We start from the raw sequence: 19,616 nt of genomic DNA, 5'->3' as shown, positions 1-19,616 counted from the left end.
CGTGGAGTTATACCGTAAACAAAAGACTTCTAATGATCAGACTGACTGGTTTAATCCCTCAATGCCGCATAATGGCTATTGTCATTGCCTGAGTGCTGTAAAATGCATCCATGCATTCTACAGAATACGTTTTGAGTTACAAATGATTTAGTCTTTTTAGGTACACAAATTAGGGGACCGGTGCTTTGTTGAGAGATTACAAAAGAATAGGTGTCTTTATTGTCATTGATCAAGTGTAAAAAGAAGTTAAGGACCTGCTACTCTGGATATAAATAAAAGCTGTTTTCAGTTTTGCTTGACCATAGGACCAAATTTCACTGTTATTATTCATAAAGAGAAGGTGCTCTCAAACATTTTGGGTCAGGGGAAACAATTTTCCAAGGACAATTCTATTGCCAATTAATCAACTGTCACAAGTTCAACTGAATGCCATATATTTTTTTAAGTATTTCAATTTTAGTACAGTACCAGTCAAAAAGTCTGGAAACACATTCAAATGTCACAAACACATTAAGAGGTCAATTAATTCAAGACACTAACCCCTTGATAATGCACAGCTGTGAAATGAAAGTCATTTCAGGTCATAAAGCATCATCCACACCATAAAGCTGACTGAGAAAATACCAAGAGGACAAATGGTGCCTCCTTTGAAATATCAAAATTATGAAACATTATGATGAAAATTTTTTTGTTGACCAAAGAATTCGATCAATATTCCTTCATAATGTCGACAATGATTTAAGAATTAATCTATAATTCAGGAAACATTGAAATAATGAAAAAAAAAACCCACTGAATTAGAATGTGTTTTAAAACTTGACTAGTACTGATAGAAAGGAATTTTATTGTTTTATCGACACGTTGGAAACTTTTGAGGTATGTGCTTCCAAGCTTCCAGTGTTTCACCTCATCCGTACAAGTGTACCTGAGAGAAAATAAAATAAATCTGTCCTTCATGCAGGGGTGACAGATCTTTTGACTAGATACTATATTGCCAAACATATTTGCTCACCTTCCTTGACTCACATCTGAATTTAAGTGACATCACATTCCTAATCCAAAAGTTTTAATAAGACATCTTGGAGAGCTTTGTACTAGATTAAGGAGTGTGTTGGGAAACTTACTGCAAATTATTTTGTGGACCCCCAAAAGCCAACTATTCGCCCTCTCATTAACCTTCTTGTTTTGAATTGTCAAAGGAATTCCTTCTTGGCTATGTGAAATGCTGCATTCTCTTAAGTATTTTGACCCTCCTGTCATCATATTGAAACATACTGGTATAACTGGTATGAAGGGATGTTGGTAAAACAATAAGGCTTATCTGTCAGAGTCCTTTGAATGGTGGTGGTGGGGGGGGAGACCATCCGGGAGAGTGGGAAAAGTGTAACACTATCACTCCGGGAACGTCACACCACTCCCATTGTGGCCTACGTGGCCCATGTGCTATGCTGCAAAATAGCAAGAATGCGGGATTGAATGTAGGGCAATCTTTTTATATTGCCGGGCGCTCGGCTAGGTTAGTAAAATGACTTAAATGCAGATTTCATGTGTAGTAGTCATCAAATGTCTCCGCTTGTAAACACAGGTGCACCTGCCAGCTTGTTTGAAGTGTGTGTGTGTGTGTGTGTGTGGGGGGAGGGGGGGGGGGGGGGGGGGGGGGGGGGGGATAGTGAACTTGTAACTCAATCTTTTTACCGTGAGAAATACTGTGAACAGTATGGTATTCTGTCAAATTGTGGCCATCATAAAAGCTTTACATGAAAGTACTTTTTGGTTGTCTTTAGTGCAGAAACTATAGAATCCAAGCCATAGATAAGTTAATAATCAAAAGAAGTTTATTCAAAGAAGGTAAAAGCAAAAAAACTGTGAATTTTGATATCAAATGATGACACGTACGGTGTCGCAAAAAAACCAAAGAATAAGCAAAAGCCATGATGCAAATCCTTAATCCTTTGATGCTCACTGAACAGAGATCATCCGTATGCTGAATGATGCCATTTAATTTGAACATTTTGTGAGACTTTAAAGGTAATTTTTTTTTCTGGAAAATGTTGGCAGAAATCATAATTTTACACCTTGAATTTTTTTTTTTTATGTTTCCATCCCTGTCTTTGAACAGTAAAGTAACTCGAAAAGCTTTCAGACTCATTGATACAAGCGATACCGCCTTAGCTTTAGCTTTAATGACATAATCCTTTGGAGATTAGACTGCTAAGTGTTGACAGCGCAAGTTTTTTTTTCTCTTCTTTTGCTGCCTTAACAGCACACGGGCTCTGTTGTACAGATTACAGCCATTTGCTTCGGTGGGTAGAATTAACAGATTGAATAAGATAAACACACAAACTGACACAAGTGTAGGGTTGATGACACAGAAAGACCACACTTTAAACACCATATTTACGCAAATACTGTTTATTTACTCAACTGCAAAGGGGGAGAGGCATCTATCAGGAGTTTGTATAAGTGAAACTGGAGTGGTGAAACAAACGTAGCTAACAAACGAGGTTGCTAATGGCTCAATCACAACACTGTGGAGTAGGGCTGCTCGATTATGAAAAACATATTAATCATGATTGTTTTGGTAATAATTGAAATTGCGATTATTCAAACGATCATTTATTTTTTGGTGCAAAACAAGAAAATGTTTAAATGTAAAAAAATAAAAAGACATGTAAGTAAATTCCTTTTGGGCCAAACAAAATGTATAAAAATTCTTATAACATTTTTAAAAAGGTGCAAATGTATACATTCGAGTATGATTTCTTTGTGTAAACAAACATAGTGCGTTGGATAATAATGCATATTAATAATCGTGTTTTACGATTATGCCAATTTGTAATCGTGGACTGCAATAATCATAATTATGATTAAATTTTGATTAATTGCACAGCCCAACTGTGGAGCGACCGGATGTCTGAATATACTGGAAGTCCAATTAAAGACCCATCTTTAATTCAAAGACTTATCAGAGAAATATCATAGTCGCCTTAAAAACTTCACACGTCTCAAGAAAACGGCCGTTTTTAAAAGAGCTAATAACGTCCGATTAATCTTTCAGGCCTTGATAATTACAAATACTGACGTTTTTTTTTTCTTTTTTAAGTGGCGCTCCTTTTAGGGTGGTGTTTATTTGTTCAAGTGGGTGACGCACCTGGTGACAAATTGGGGCGCAGCGTCTTTTAGCGGCTACTATTTAAGGAAATACGGTACACTGGAATCAAATGTATTCATTTGATTCACTGGCCCACAGACTTTACTGGTGGCTTTGGCCTGAAAATGAGTGTAGCGTCAAATCCTTTTGCTCAGCTAGCCGTCAATGCTAAGTCGTTAATGGGGTACTTTGGCGCTCATTTTGTGTTTTATTGGTCCCCTGATAGCTCTGGAGGTTACATCATTAGCGCCCATCGCTTGTCAGCTTTTCGCCATTCCTCTGTGATCCTTGGCACGTGAGTGGGAGATCTGGGAAACTGCAGCTGTTCCGGCCGTCATTTCCCGGCCGTCACTGCCCCGAGGACCCCCTGCGATAGCTCGGCCAACTGTGCTCGTGTCGATTTGATTCACTCGCGTTACCGCTTTGTCACCAACACACTTGTCGAAGCCAGCAGTTGTTTAGTTTTTACATTTTGGCACTGTGTCGATGGCCCTTTTTGGAGCTGTGTATGCCTGCGGCGACATGGCTGATTTGCATATTTAGGGTTAAGGTGATGTCATTGCTTTGTCCCATCTGATAAAACTGTAGTCACATTTGCATTGCAGGTTAGCGCTAATGCTACGACTGAGTAGAATAACCGGCTGCCTAGGGCATTCCGTGTATTTGTGTAAAACATCAACTAATGAAACCTCGGAAAATTCCAGGTCTAGTACTGACAGACTTCTGTCTTAAAACCAAGGTATTTCTGTTCAATTTGGCAATAGCTTTGTACCTCAGATTTGTTATGTCGCTATGTGACCTTTAAAAATGAAGACTATTACAAAAGCCAACCTTTATTCAGCAGCTACAGATCAACTGAAAATGACGTGATGGGCCCCGATTTCCGATTGGAATAACTCAGGGATGCTTCTACACACCAAAACACAACAGTCAAAGACGCTTACATGCTATAAAAATTTACAAGCACACAAAGTCATTTAGTCACGTAACACTGAAAGACACGTAGGCACTTTTTTTCCTTAACCCTGTCATGCACGAAGTATGATAAGCTACATCAGGATTTTTAGGGATTTTTTTCTTTTAACAGTTTTTGATATAAGTAGTGATAAGAGTAGTTGTCCACTGTAGTGACTGACAGTTGTCCTGGAAAGGGTTGAAGGGAACGACCAATCACGGCTCACCTGTTTTCTGAAGCAGAGCTATGATTAAAATATATATGTATCGGAATGCATTTTATTGGAGAGATGTATTTGAAGGAAAAGCCAAATTTATAATAAAGGCAAGTTCATTCATACGTATGTAAAACAACAAGAAACTCATTGCATCACACCCTCTCAAACAGAGCCATACCATGTCGAACTGAATCGAACCGAATTGTTCCACTTAAAAAAAATCAAACTGTCCTTGAATCATATCGCACCCCATGTATCGAGATACGTATAGAATCGTCCTTTATTGGAGAGATGCACACCCCTAATTTCCGCCCGTTGTACAGTATTCATATTTTTGTCCTATGCGTATGGTTTTGTTTTTTGCTAAGCTCATACTTCATGACTATGCTAACGCTTTTCTCTCAGTCATCCCATTACTTCATTTTCTTGGGTCCAGTGTTGTGAAGGGACGAGGCAGTGGCTGCAGTCCCAGACGGCGCGCTGCACAGTAGCCACTTGCATTGGGTTTAGGTGTCGGGGGTCTAAATATGAGATGCTAATATCAGTCGTTACATCAGCCTTCTGCGAATAGAAGCCAGTCTCGGAGTCGGACTGTGTGTATAGTCGACCTGCCTGTGGTCACGTCCAAATATATACACTCCCGGATGAATTACACAGCAGTAAAATAATCAATGACGTGAGGCGGGTTGTCGTATGAGCACATGAAATGTATTCATAGTGAGACGCAAACTGCGTAGATAAAGTGGGGACGCTAACTCCTTGCTTAATCCAACTTATTCATGTTTTGACATTTGAAGCTTGCTGAACTGAAGTCTTGTAAGGTCTACTGAGATCTCGCATGGTATGCGGGCGTCTCGCGTGATGAAATATTGCCGCAAAAAATTGGACTCATTTTACTTTCTGTAATGTTCTAAAAAGACGCCCTGCTCCTTCAAAGGTACCTGGTTAGCGGAGAAGTAGTGCTGGCCACCGGCTGAGAACCAGACAGCTTGAAAGCCAAAAAAAGCATCATAAAGATTCCAGTAGACTTCCTTGAGTCAGGTGAGCGGGGTTGATGCCCGCCGAAAGATGGGTGGTAAACTTCTCAAAATGATGCAAAGAAAGGTCTGGACTGTTCTCAGCAGTGGTGTAATTTAACAGCGGATCAGGATTTTTTTCTCTATTGTGGGTTTGTCTGGAACGTAACCAACCCATGATAAAAGAGGGACTATACCGTATTGTTTTATATAATGCAGTGCTATTTTGTTTATTAAAATACAACAAAGGGGCAACAATTCACATTCCAATAATGGACAACTAACTTAACTATTTCGATATTCCTTTCATCGTTTAGAGACCTTCTTTACCTTCAAATTGTCCAAATCATGGAATTTTAGCCTCTGTGTAGTAAATATTCTCAGATTTCTGTAGTGCTCCATGAAAACAGAATTTTACGTTTAATCAAAGTAACACATGTGCAAACATCTGCTTTTACTTTGAAAAACATTTTACTGACCCAAGAAGTACAGTAACTGAATCGTAATCAATTTCTGTATGCACTGACAATTTTAAATAATATCCTGTTTTTGAATAACAGGGTTGGATTTTTTTTTTTTTTTTTTTTTTAATATGAGTTACGAGTTAATTTTTCCCATGAATTTTGGTCAAATCCGAAATTTGACCACCTAAACTTCAGAGGCTCCACAGAAGATAAAAGTATTTATACCCGCTGTTGTGGCATTGGCGGCGAGGAATGTTAGCGTGCGTGTCGGCCAGCGTCGACGCGTCTCGGAGGGCGACGTGACCCTTGCAGGCGATCAAAGTGTCAGCACAGGAAAGTGAAAGAAAATCTCGGCGGGTGGAATTCGACAGGGTTATGTGGAAGTCAAACGCTCTCGCATAGCCGTGCGCTGACAACATGCTACTGCTAGCGTGCGACTTTAACCCCCGCTGTACCCTTCAATCATTTATCTGCCCTTTCCCCAGAACTGTCAAAAGTACTTACACTTTGTACTTAAAGTACAGATACCTGTGTAAAAAAAAAGACTGGAAAAACTAGAAGTACTGATTCAAATAATTTACTTGAGTAATAAAAAAGTATAGACTTTGATGAAAAAGTACAGAAGTAAAAAGGGATTTTTTACTGTCAACTTTTACTGACACTTTCACCACAACCAATTCTTCCGAATAAAGCCGTGGATGGGGTAAATCTTAGTTTTGGTGGTGTTTTGAAAAGAAAATAATTGAGAGCCACTGTCTGTCAAGAAGTTCTCAAGAAGCCGCAGTAGGCCAAAACTCAGTCCAATAGCTCGCAAGCAGACTAACTTACCAAGTTACTGACATCACTCACTAGGTGACACCAATTAAAGACACACATTACAGTTATGAGGACTTAAAACCTTATGATTATCTTTTATTATGTTTAATTATGTTTTTGTAAATTACGGTGATATTTTTTTTAAAACCCTGCCACCCATGGTTTTAGTGGATCGAAACCGATTAATGGAATTTAAATTCATTACAATTGATTTGACATTTCACATGTAAATTGAGTGAGGCCAGGGAAAAAATATCATACCGCGATCTATCGTGAAACTTTTTCTGCCGATACCAAGTATCGATCCGTTGATGAAGTATCGATACTTTCGATACCGTATCTTATGTTTTGCACGTTCTATAACATACTTTTGGAACAAACAACAAAGGGGTTGCAATTAAAATATAATTATTTTAACCCGATAACCGTTAATGGCAGCCCTGCTGTAAAAGTAAATAAATACTTCAATAATAATAATAATTCAGATACCTGTCACTTTTACTCAAGTACAGTACAGTACAGTACAGTACAGTACAGTCCATACTTAGCTACTTCCCAGGCCACTGCCCTTTTCCTATTGTTGTTTGCATTAGCAGTTGACTATACGTACAGTACATAGGCACAGGTCTGTGCATAGCGTGACTGTATGGTATGTGATAAAATAAGAGTTAGTCAGACCCTGACACAGAGTGTGTGGTGGTGGGTGGTGTGGGGGGTTAACGTTCCAGTGTCACAGACCAGCATGCCCGCGTCTGTAAATAGCAGGATCTGATCACCGCTTCACCCAAACAGGGAACTCTCTTTGCCAGTCACTCTCTCTCTCTCTCTCCCCCCCTCTCTCCCTCGCCCACCTCACTCTGTTGTCCATCCTGAGTTTTCAACACATGTGGGAATAATACAGCCCCGACAGGACGGGGGACTCATTCCAACCGTCTTGAAAGAAGGCAGCAAAAGTTGAGCTTCCAACAAAAATACAAGGAGAGCTGGAGGACGTCTTCGCCTCATTGAAAGCCTCCCGTCTTTTTGGTTTCATGAGGGTAAGAGTTGAACTTTCTTCGGAATGTTGCATCTTGCCGGCTGGGTGGTCATCCCTGGGGTTACATGACGCAAACAATGCCCTGGCTTCTGCCACGGGATTTCATAGGTATTCACTTAGGAACGTAAGAAAGCATACGGTGGAAGACTAGACCGCTTTGATGACTGGAATAGCCCCCCAAAAAATAATGTGGAATTCGATTCATCTGGTTTGGCCTAACTCGCAGTTTAGGATTTAAAATATTAATGTGTCAAAGGGAAACAGTGTCAAGATTAAAAGGTTTTATCTCAGAACCTCGCTCATTTGCTGAGGTTTGAGAAGCAAAAAATACAGAAAAGGGAACACTCCAATGAAATCTTTTGATGTCAATGAATATCTTTGTAGCATTTTCAAACATTGTTTGCGATATCAACTTGGCTCAACAATGATATCGCTTTCTTCAGTTTTGATAGCTTCAAGTTGTGATTGCTTTTTTTCATCTCCTGTTGTTTTGGAGGTCAAATTGACCGTTTAAAGTACAGGAAACCATAACAAATAAAATATACATGCAATATAATTTTTTCCTGTTCTACAAGTTTAATGAGGGATTCAAAGTTGTCCACTAAAAACAATGCCCTCTTAGTTTTTTACCCCAGCAATTTTGTTTTCTGTGCTCTTGCTCCCAGCTTGCGTCTCTTGTTACACACTTTTTCACGCTCGACAAAAGCCAAAGCAGTGATGCCTCCATTAGGAGTGCGCTCTCGGGGGTGTTGAGGAATGTCACCGCAATCTCCCACACCTCAAGTAGGTGTGCACCAAGGCTTTTCCGTTCAATTTGCACAAGGAATATGCTTTTATGCTTTCCCTGCAAACATCACTGAGAAATCACTCACCGGTCTTCCTTGAAAAACGTGTTTGTGACATTTTGCCTCTATTTATGCAGAGATTCTGCAAAATTGCTGTATCAGGTTATGTTTATTAACTTAAAAAGGACCAAATTTGGTCACAAACATTATCCCCAAATTTTATAAAACCTTTGAAATTTGGAGATATAATTTTTAGCCTGTTAATGCCTTAGCCTTGATGATCGCATTATTGACGGGCATGACTATTTAATGGAAGTGCCCCGATAATGATATTAAGAACTCTTAACTTAGTCTAAAATATAAAACTTTGTAAAAACATGGAAAAAAATCCATTCTTGATGCTCATTTGTAGTGAAGGAGAGATCCGAAATTGGAAAAGGGCTTGAAAATATTACCTTTATTAGAACACGTTATTGCAAACAACACTTGAAAATTTGAAGTTCTTTTGCCTAATGGTCATACTCAGGGATGGAGATGTCTTAAATTTAATTTGACGTGTCCTTGAAAAATTTCCCCCAAAATTCTTCACTCCCTTAAACCTGCATATAAAACTTTGTAAAAACATGGAAAAAAATCCATTCTTGATGCTCATTTGTAGTGAAGGAGAGATCCGAAATTGGAAAAGGGCTTGAAAATATTACCTTTATTAGAACACGTTATTGCAAACAACACTTGAAAATTTGAAGTTCTTTTGCCTAATGGTCATACTCAGGGATGGAGATGTCTTAAATTTAATTTGACGTGTCCTTGAAAAATTTCCCCCAAAATTCTTCACTCCCTTAAACCTGCAGAAACGGCCGGAAAAATACCGTCTTTCACAGTCCGTCTAAAAGTGCCTTCCGAACCCCCTATATTTTTGCACTGCCCTAGTCAACCTTAGAGGGCAGAGGGTCTTATCTAACGGCAGTAAATATAGCAGCACCCCCTGCTAATCAAGTCGCTCTTATCTCCGTACTGGACACTTAACGCCGGTACCTGGGGAATCTGGACTATGCATACGGAATGCTGCTGATAGGCCTTCACTTTGAGTAGGCTTCAAATGACAAACTGTTATTGGAATAGTTTGCTCACCTAAATAGAGCCAGTGTGAGGGGAGCTGTTTGCTCATACCCAAAAAGCTTTTTTTTTTCTTATATTGCATACATAGTAAAATATTCATTTCAGATTTGAGCTGGAAATGCTGAGAGACCTGATTTTTCATTTATTACCTCAGTTCTGACTCTTCGTTTGTTTGTTTCTGCTCTCATGCGGTTTGCACTAGAAGCAAAAACATTATAAAAATCAAGAGTGTTTCCCTGCATATTTGTTGAGTAATCCTATCTTCAGTTGTTTGCAGAAAAAGTCACATTTTCTTTGTCTAATAGCAACAGTATTGCTTTGGCACCATCCTGTGGCATCTTTGTGCCAAGGAACTAATGTTGAAGTGAGTTGAGGAGCTTCATGTAGTACGTTGCCATCCTGGGCATCTATAGGCTGTCATGAACTGTTTTGGGGGTGCCATGATTGTAAATTTTCACTTTTCGTGTCAGGGTTCGGTCCTTGTTGCCTGTGAATAGCAGGCGAACTTTATACGGTAAAATGTTTGGAAACCGACCCAAAAACTACCGGTCAAAATACAGTACACAAATGAATCACACACGACTTCAGTGTCTAAACTCCAGAAATGTGTTCGGAAAAGTGCGATGACCACCAAGGAACTGAAAATGGACGTAGCAGTAGAACAAAAAGTCACAAGTCAATGAAAAATAAAAAAATGAATAATATACAGGATAATATTAGTTGTACGGTTGATTGTTTGATACACACATCTTTGTCCTGGCTTTTCAGCACAATATAACAATAATTGAACAATAATTCAGTATTGCTACTGAATGCACTAATAGACCTGTATCTTATATACAGTATTGGCAAATTATTGTTAACTTATTTGTACAGAGCACTGCTTTTGTCGCTACGCTAACGCCGCATCCATTCTCCGTTGCATGGTTGTTGTTACAAAAAATACATAAATAAATAAATAAAAATAAAATAAATAAATACATTAATGAAAATATAAATAAATAAGTTAACGTATTTAAAATGGATTATTAATTTTCCCCGTAGTCCGACAAAAGCAATTTTTTCAAACGGCACGCAATAACTTCCTGAACTTGAACACTGACCCAAATGATCAGGAAAAATACGCTTCAGCAAATTGTGAGCTTTTCGCATCGAGTGCAACAGTGTGATAAATAGAATTTGAAAAAGTTATTTTGGCGTGGCAACATCTCTTTTTTCCGGTTTCTGTGCCAATTTTTCAGCACAAAGCGTGGATGTAGCTCACTTTCCTCTGTCTATCCCAAGGCAAACTATTAACTGTTGTCTTTTGCAGCCATTTTAAGACAGAATATCTTGTCTTTTTTATATGAGGAGCTCCCAGCTACATTGTTTTTTCGCTCACTGTGTCTGATCTTTGATGCCGTGTTGTTTGCAGCCCGGGGCTGTCTGATGCTGAAAACATTAGTCTTGTGTTTCTATTGTATCGTTCCTACAGACATCTTTTTTTTCCCCTTTTTTATTTTAAACCTTGCCCTTTCTGCAGCGGGTGTTCATTCTGTCTTTTTGCTCTGTGCCAAGGGAGTTTGTGTTAGAATATATTTGGAAGTCCACCGGGTAGTACGATACATGGTTGGGGAGGACAGACGGAGAGACTGCAAGACACATAAAAGAGCAATAAAAGGAGCAACAACAGCATTTTTTTTGGCAATCTCTTTTGCAACACAAGACCATGATTATGATATTAAAACACGCCCCCCCCCTCAAATTCCCAAATTTTTTCTCTCTGCTGCGAATTTTAACAAACACTAAAGGACAATGTAATGTAAACCAATTAAATGTTCTGTCTGTAATTCATATCTTAATTGTTTTAAGTGTTAAGTTTGTTATTTTATTTATTATATCTTTTTTTTTTAAATAATCGGCTGATTTCTGAATTTTATTATACCAAATATGGGAATTGGCATCTACCTTAAAAAAAAAAATCCATAATGGTCTGGCCTAAGACTAATTACAGCTTTTAGTATGTTACAAGGGAACAGAGAGGCGGAGAAAAGAGGTACAGCAGCAACAACACCTGCTAGTTTGTCGTTTGAGAAGGGACAAATATAGTGAAAAGAGAGAGAACAGAAAGCAGTCTCAAAAGACGACAATAACAACATCACTTTCTAGTATGCCATTTGAGACAGGAGAGACAACAAAAAATAACACCGGCGAGTGTGTTACTTAAAAAGGCACCGATGGAGACGAGAGTCAAAAAGCAATAAAAAAAGATAACACAAGCAATAAATTCTCCTAGTATGTAGTTTGGAGCGATACATCCACAACATGCTAATGTGTGGTTCTGTAGGGGACAAATGGAGAAAAGGGAAAACGAGCAGCAACTAAAAAGTGGATGTCAGACATCTTAAATGATCCTGGATGTTGTTATCAGTTTCTGCAGTGTCCATGTACAGTATTTCTTCTTTTGCTGAAGAATTTTGAAAAATAATCTAATTTCAATATTGCAACCGCAATTTAAGACCTTTTTTTTTTTTTCCATGCCCTCTTCCCATGATTTTTTTTTTTTTTTTTTTTACCAACCACAAGCAACAAATGAATCTGTAACCAACCAAGATAAAGCATTCCCCCCCCCAATTGCTGGCTTTACTCTTTGAAAATTACATTCTACTACACTGTGATGTTGATTTTAAATCAATTAATTGTTCAGCCCTCTTGCAATTTACATTCAGCCCATGTGCCCGTTTCCTTTTTTGCTCCCCCCCACCCTCTCTGCTGCTGTCCAGAGCCGTGTATAGAAACGACAAGACACCTCAACTTGTCACATGTAATTCGTCTCCTTCCGCACCCTCAACTCCAGAGAGAGAGAGAGCAGACAGAAAGAGAGAGAGAGACGCTGGGGTTGTCATTGCATAATTGCATTAGCGCTCCCGTTGCTGTTAGCGGCGCCCGTGACGCAATCCGGCGAACACACGGGCCCTGTGTCGTTTGCGCAGTGGACGAACGGGCCGGCGGGTGGGGGGGGGTCAGCGTATGGGCCTCCCCACGGGGGGTCCACTAATGAGTGGTGAGGTTGAACAAACAGATAACAGAGACTTTGTTCAATGTGGCGGTTGTTCAACTAGTGGCTTTAGAACTGAATAAAAACAAAAGCAAGTGAAGAAGCTGATTGGATCGTTTTAGGCATACCACCGTTGAATTTACAGTATGCTGTTTAAAAACTCGATCAACCACCAACCTTGTTTTGCATTAAAATTCTGTTTAGCATAACTTTAGAACACCTACCCAAGCTAAGCACAAGAACCAAATGGAAGTCATTTATCAAGCCGCTGTTAGCCTTGCTTGCTTTTATGTATTCATAGGTGGTTTGGCATTATAAATGTTTTGCCTAAAAATGTCAAATCCACACTTTTTAATTGTTACTTCATCGAGTGTTTGAATTCTCTTGTTTTATTTTGACACATTATCTCTCGCAAAACCTCAACAAATTTCACAGGACTTCAGTCCAGCTCGCATCAAAGCTTTAATTTCTTAACGTTTTGTTTTAACTGTGCTAAACGTAGGCATCGGCAGCGCACCTTATGTCTTTGTCGTTAACGTGACAGTTAGACTAATTTATATTCAGCACATTGTTTTGTCGGTGTAGGCTCTAAATGCCAGCTCAGGTCTCGCATACTTGGCATTGCGTTGTGGTTGAACATTTACTATGTGGAATCCTGAAAGGGGGCAGAAAAAGCAAAACTTCAGGGAAATGTTTGACACAGGCTGTGCTGCTAAGAGTGTGAAGTAGCAAATGAGGTCAGGATTCTCCCTGCCCTTGAAATGATTGTGCTTGATCTTGCAAATCTCGCGGCCTCACAAGGGAATGTGTCGGAGGCCGCAGACATGGACACTGCTAAAATCTTGCTTATAACCAAGTGGACTTCAAAGGATTAAGAGTCTTTTATTTCTTAAGCATTTTCCGAATAATTTACTGCTACTACCATTGATGTCAAGTTAAAGATTAAAACGAAATAAAAAGGACAAGTACGAAAACAAATACATAAACATGGATGCACATGACTTCGTGGAGCAACCACACAATCACTTTAATAAATAAAGACACTGCCTGCATGTAGTGTATGATCATTTTTAATACCACACAAGGTAGTCAATTACAATGGGCGGTAAGTTTACGTTGCCAGGCTGTACATGCTTCCTAGTTGATGCTGTTTTGGTTAGCAACAGATTTCAAACTGTTCAATGTCAGTATGCTTCAACAATGCTATCTGGGAACAGAGGTAATTGGTAACTACCTGTTTATGCAAGGATTTCTTTTAAATCAACAATCTCGATTATCATACAACTATGAAGAAAAGTTGTATACCATTGTATGACTAAGCACATTTTTTGTCATAAAAATGTAAATAGTGGGAATAATTTTTCGAATGCTTTTAACTCTGTTTCTAGTTCGCTGAGTAAGTGAGTTACTTTTGAGTTATTCAAAGGCCTGAATTTGCCTCGGTTTATCCAGTGACTGTAATTTGGGCTCTGGTAGACCACAAAGAAGACCCGCACGCATAATCATATGCGAGTGTAATAACCGTGAGACTGTAAAACCAAAAAGTCACAGCTGCACGTGCTCAAAATGGTAGTTTGATGAAAACGAGCCATATGCAGTAGCACACTTGATTAGGATTTTGTATTTATTTAGTTGTTTTTTTGGTTTCTTCACTTTTGTCAAAAAGTCATTCTCCCGCTATTACACCATGGAGAAATATTTCTATTTATTAATGTTGGCATTGTTGTTAACCATACCCTATGACAGATGCTGATTTCAATGATGACCAGGCCTCACAGCTTATTTTTCACAACGAATCTGGGAAATGATTCAAATCTGATGCCTTAACTTGCTCACCTTTCATAAATGGTGGAGGCCAAAAAGATTGGCAATTTAGTATCGCCCGTCCAACAAGGTTACCTGCTTCTCAGCTGCTTTCATTTGGGTCAATTTCCGAGTTGGATTACGTCAACGTTTGAGCGTTGAAATTTGCCGAAAATGGCTGCATCAAACCAAATTGTCCAACTTCCGAGTAAACTTTGGCCACAGGCCCTTAAGGCATTTTTGTGTGCACAATAGACATTCTAAATCATTTCTATGCTGTAACTAATCCCATGGTTTATTTTATCTGACTTTCCAGAGTGCGCTATTGAGCCCTAAAATACAGTGGAACCACGTTTTTCAGATGCCCTATAGTTTTCATATGTTTTCAGCCGATTTATTTATTTTTTGGTCTAAATTGTTTCACATTATATCAATATATACATCCAATCGCTTTTCGTATGAAAACATACATAACTCGGCGATTAATTTTCCAGAAACGATGCACATTCATCCGAAGCATTTCGTAAATTGCGTAGAAAGGGTTTAACAGATGGCTATTGCTATACTAAATTAAACCGGTGTACACTCAACAGATGGGTGGATTTCTTTATGCGAAGAGCAGGCGAGTGTGAACAAGGGAGATAAGCTATGTATATAGCCTCAAGGGTCCTGACCCCGCGTTGGTCCCTCGTACAGAGACGTACTCAAAGGATGTCAACAGATTAAGCTCATCAGCAAATGTATTTAAAGACTCTGCCAACGAGGAACTCCCATGTACGCAGTCGTTCCTGTGTACTAACTGAACTTAAATATGTCAGCTCGATATGACCGAGGTCCTGGTTAAAATCTTCTGTACTCCAGAGATGTGACATAGGCCTCCTCAGAGACACGGCCGATCTGCGAACGAGCCGACATGAAGAAAAACTTTCCATATAAGGAAGATTTGGGAAGGAAGATTACATTTTCAGTTCGGTATCAGTCCTGAATCAACCATATCGGCCTATCTCTACTTTGAAAGGAGCCCGGGAAAAGGGCAAAACAAGCTGCTTCAAACAAAAATGGCAGACTTTTCGTGTTCTTTCCAAGCATGGCTTTTCGAGACATTTTTGTAGGTCTACTTGCGATAATCATGCCTGATAAATTTTATGTATCTAAGTTTGGGGGCTGAATTTTCCCAAAACTCCATTGTGTATAGCCTAGCAAATTTTTGGGAGTCAAACATGCAAACCATAACCACATTTTCACCAGGATTGCCTCGCCTGCAAAATTTGGTGAGCTTCACAAGGTGTGTTTGGACTGTTCAGTGGGTTTCCTCCCAGTCAGTCCAGCCATAACATTTACACCACAGACACAGCTGCTGTGACGCCGCAGATCTGTCCCCAAGAAACACAATCCTGTTTATAAGCTGACCATCGTTTGGATGCCGACAGCTCGTGACGCCACACTCATGATTTACCCAGTCCGTGTGTGTGTGGTGCTTGGAGATAGATTTATGAGGGACACCGCGTGAAGGTGAAGATTGGGTCTCGAGAGGCTGAAAGTATCCCACAACATACGGCTTGATATAGACCCCAGCGTCTTATAAAACACTTTCCCTACATTAAATATTGATATTATTTACCCCTCTCCTAGCATTTTATGTCTCGTCTATTTCATAAAACTGACACCTACAGAAATAACTACGACAGCCGCCAAAGGCTTAACAGTCCTGATTGGCGTCAATCCTAAAGGTAATTGCGTCACTAAGAGTCATACTTTTGGATTGACAAATCAAAGAAAAAACCTAAATACAAAAATTACATTCTTGAGGGAAAAAATACTTCTGGATGTGCACCTTGTTGTTGGATCCCCACAACAATTTCAGGGGTTCCTCCTTGCAGCTTTGCAAGTCGATTATGTAACTACAATATCTTAAAGATGTTTGTTTATGGAAACACATTTTTCATTGTAAATAATGGAAATCAAATGTGTCAAATCGCTGTAAGTTACCCAAACTTTTTATGATGATGTTAAAAACAATATAACACATTTTTGCCAATGTAGAAACAACAACGTAATACTATATATAACTGAAATTGACATCACTGTGCCCACAAGCTGAGCCCGTGGGTACGATGACATCAATTTCAAACGTATCTTTTGGAATTTACACACAATTTGATACATGTTAGGGAGCACAGGCAAATTGTAATGACGATGTTGACTACACAGGCTGTTATTCACTTTAAAAGCAGAAACATACTTTCACTTTCATTTTCATTTTGAGTGTGGATTCAAGTACATCTTAAATGTCCAGACCAAAAAGACCAAAAAAACAAAACCATCAGTGGATTAAACCTAACAACAACAACAACAACAACAAAATTCCACAAGGTGGCATGAAAGTAATGCATTTGTTTTGGCTTGAGCTAAACAAAAAAAAGAAAAAAAAAGAAGCGACTAAGTGAGTTTTACAGTGAATAACAGGATTCAATCAATCAATCAATCACATTTTATTTATATAGCACTTTTCATACATAAAAATGCAACTCAAAGTGCTTTAAAACATTCAAAGCAAAACATAGAATTATCTTCAATCAAAAGAAAAGATAAATTATTTAAAAGTTGTTGAAAGCCAAACTAAAAAGGTGTGTCTTGAGCTTCCTCTTAAAAATATCAACAGTCTCTGCAGACCTGACGTCCTCTGGCAGGCTATTCCAAAGGTGAGGACCAAAACGGCTGAATGCAGCCTCGCCATGCATTTTGGTCCTCACCCTTGGAATAAATAAAAGGCCGGCGCCAGAGGACCTCAGGATCCGCGAGGGCTGGTATGATAAAAGCAAATCAGATAAATAAGATGGCCCAAGACCATTAACACATTTATAAACTAATAAAAGTAATTTAAAATCGATCCTGAAACACACAGGGAGCCAATGCAGCAATTTCAAAATTGGCGTAATGTGCTCCCGCCCTCTGGTTCCAAAACATCTGCGAATTTGTGAATGTCGAACCACAAATATGCAAGATTTCATTGTATGGTGAGAAAGTAGTAACGTGCGTGATAAAATTCCCTTGTTTGCGAGGCGGTGTTATGGGACACCTGATGGTGATGCTTCACATGGTGTAAATTGCTGCTATTTGTGTAAGCGTGTGGAATGCGGGTCCACGACAAAGAGGAAGTCATTTGTGCATTCTGTGGTTGCTGATGAGATGCTTTGTTGCAGCTTATAGCCACCATGATGTTCTAATACGGTGGTCATCTCAGCTGTTTATACTCCTGTATGACGTTAGCCTCAATTTTTGTCTCAATCGAGGCTGTAAATGTGTCAGCAAGCTGTGCGGCACGCACATGTTATCCCTTCGGTTGCTAGCTGAAGGCACTTAACATTCATGTGGAAATATGGCCACATGCCTTTTCCCAAAATGAATCCCGACGTAAGTCTACCTCTCAACGTGTCAATCTGTAATGTGGCCGACACTTGATGTTCTGTACCTTTTTGGAGCATTTAAATTTTGATTTGTAGTATCCATTTTAAGATCACTTTGGTCCTTTGCAGGGTTCTTCCAAAACAAAATGAACATCAGTCAGATATTTTGTCTGATTCGTGACCAAATTTGGACCACATTGACGGGACGAATTTCAGAATTGAGTTCCGCAAACAGCACAGTTCCACCTGATTACCTTGTTGTCGTCATTAGACTCTAAATCTGCCCAAATTTTGCAACTTTTCCTGGTTAAAATGTATGTTTGATAGGAGTCAGGTTTGATTAGAGTAGACCCACAAAAAGGTCTCAAAAAGCCATTCCTGAAAAGACTGTCATTTTCGTTTAAAAACCCTTTTTATCAGAGCTGGGAATTTACTAGAGATTGAGCGTCCGTTATTCGTCATCCGTCTGCAGCATAGGTACCCTTCCGTTGTCTGTCATTCGCCTCTTTTCCCGGGGGTAAAACAATATTATATACTATAGGCTGGTCCGCCTCTAATTTTAAACGGGCGTCCGTCGGCGATTCCGACTACACTTTTACTAGCAGCCCCCCTCCCCAGCACACCCCGCCACCTCAGAGCATAAAATTTGGCAGGCTTCATGATTATGAGCAGACCCACAAAAATGTCTCGGCAACCCACGCCCGAAAAGACGCTTCCCATCCGGCATTTTGGTGTGGAGTGACCATTTTAGGTTCATTTTGTCCCGTTCTAGGAGTCGTGATAGGTAAACTTTGTCCAAATCAATTTTGTCCTATGGCGACCAAATTTTAAACCTACGAGACAGTTGGACAATTGCAATGAATTTCAGCGATGTTTGATGTCTTGCCATAATTAATGTGTTCGCCACCCCTGCTTTTAGTGCAACGGAATTAGTCTGTCGCCACAAAAGTGAACAATGAAGCTGAGTGACACGGCATGTTAGCCATGTGCTATATGTCAGGGTCATTTAAGAAGGCCGACATAGCAGACCACGTGTGATCCCTGCTGCCATCACTCTGACCTGCCACGTTACAGTACGGGTGATATAAGTTAAGTCCCGCCATAATATCCCACTCACACATGCGGCGGCCGGCCGTTGAGTCTTTTGGGTTTTCAATTTCCACCATACCGACCGCGCCTTCTTTAGCTACACTTCTTATAGCAACAGTAGAGAGTTATGGGGGCAGTGAATATAGCGTTCTGTATCGTCTTCCTGTTTGCCCCATATGCTTCAGCAAAAGTCAAACAAAAAAAAAAAACACAAAATATGAAAAAATGGAATCTCTAAAATCAAGTGTAATGCATTTGGGCAGCCAGAGGTCCTCCAGATTTTGTCCAATTGCTGCTGGATTTGAACCCTCGATACTGAACTAGCATTTCCTAACCTTGATTGAGCCGTGGCACATATTTTACATTCAAGAATTCTCATGGCACACCACTCGTAAAACATGTCACGAAAAGTACTGCACGATTCTGTTGTATGAATACGAACAGGTGGATAAACAGGTAACTTTTGCCATCTAGTGGAAGAGCATTTAATTGCTCTGCCTGTCACTATAAGTGGCTGACATAGACGGATGAATGAATATACATTATTTGTAGTAAATAAAATGAAATTGGATAGTCAGCACAGTGATTTGGGAATCATAAATGGGATGGATAGATGACACTAAATTGCTTAGAATTACGGGTGTCCCGAATCTCCCGATATACAACTTTTTCACTTTCGATACAATACCAATATTGCAGCCTAGAGTATTGTGTCATACCG

The 19,616-nt window shown here is 39.5% G+C and overlaps 1 protein-coding gene across 11 annotated transcripts in view; it reads left to right on the top strand.

Moving 5' to 3' along the window:
- Positions 1–19,616, top strand: part of sorbs2a (sorbin and SH3 domain containing 2a) — a 52,194-nt gene that overhangs the window by 836 nt on the left and 31,742 nt on the right. Inside the window, exon 1 of one of the 11 annotated variants that reach the window (XM_086034471.1) lies at positions 7,425–7,656. The exons of 9 other annotated variants lie outside the window; for them this stretch is intronic. The gene's annotated coding sequence lies outside the window, so the exon portion shown is untranslated. Of the gene's footprint in view, positions 1–7,424; positions 7,657–19,616 lie in introns of those variants that run through there. One more of the 11 variants, XM_086034464.1, reaches the window with a different exon arrangement.

Source organism: Filicampus tigris, chromosome 6 (assembly GCF_054856515.1).
Source record: "Filicampus tigris isolate MCC_2025a chromosome 6, RoL_Ftig_1.0, whole genome shotgun sequence".
Taxonomy (NCBI): domain Eukaryota; kingdom Metazoa; phylum Chordata; class Actinopteri; order Syngnathiformes; family Syngnathidae; genus Filicampus; species Filicampus tigris.
This window is presented reverse-complemented; position numbering and strand designations above follow the sequence as displayed.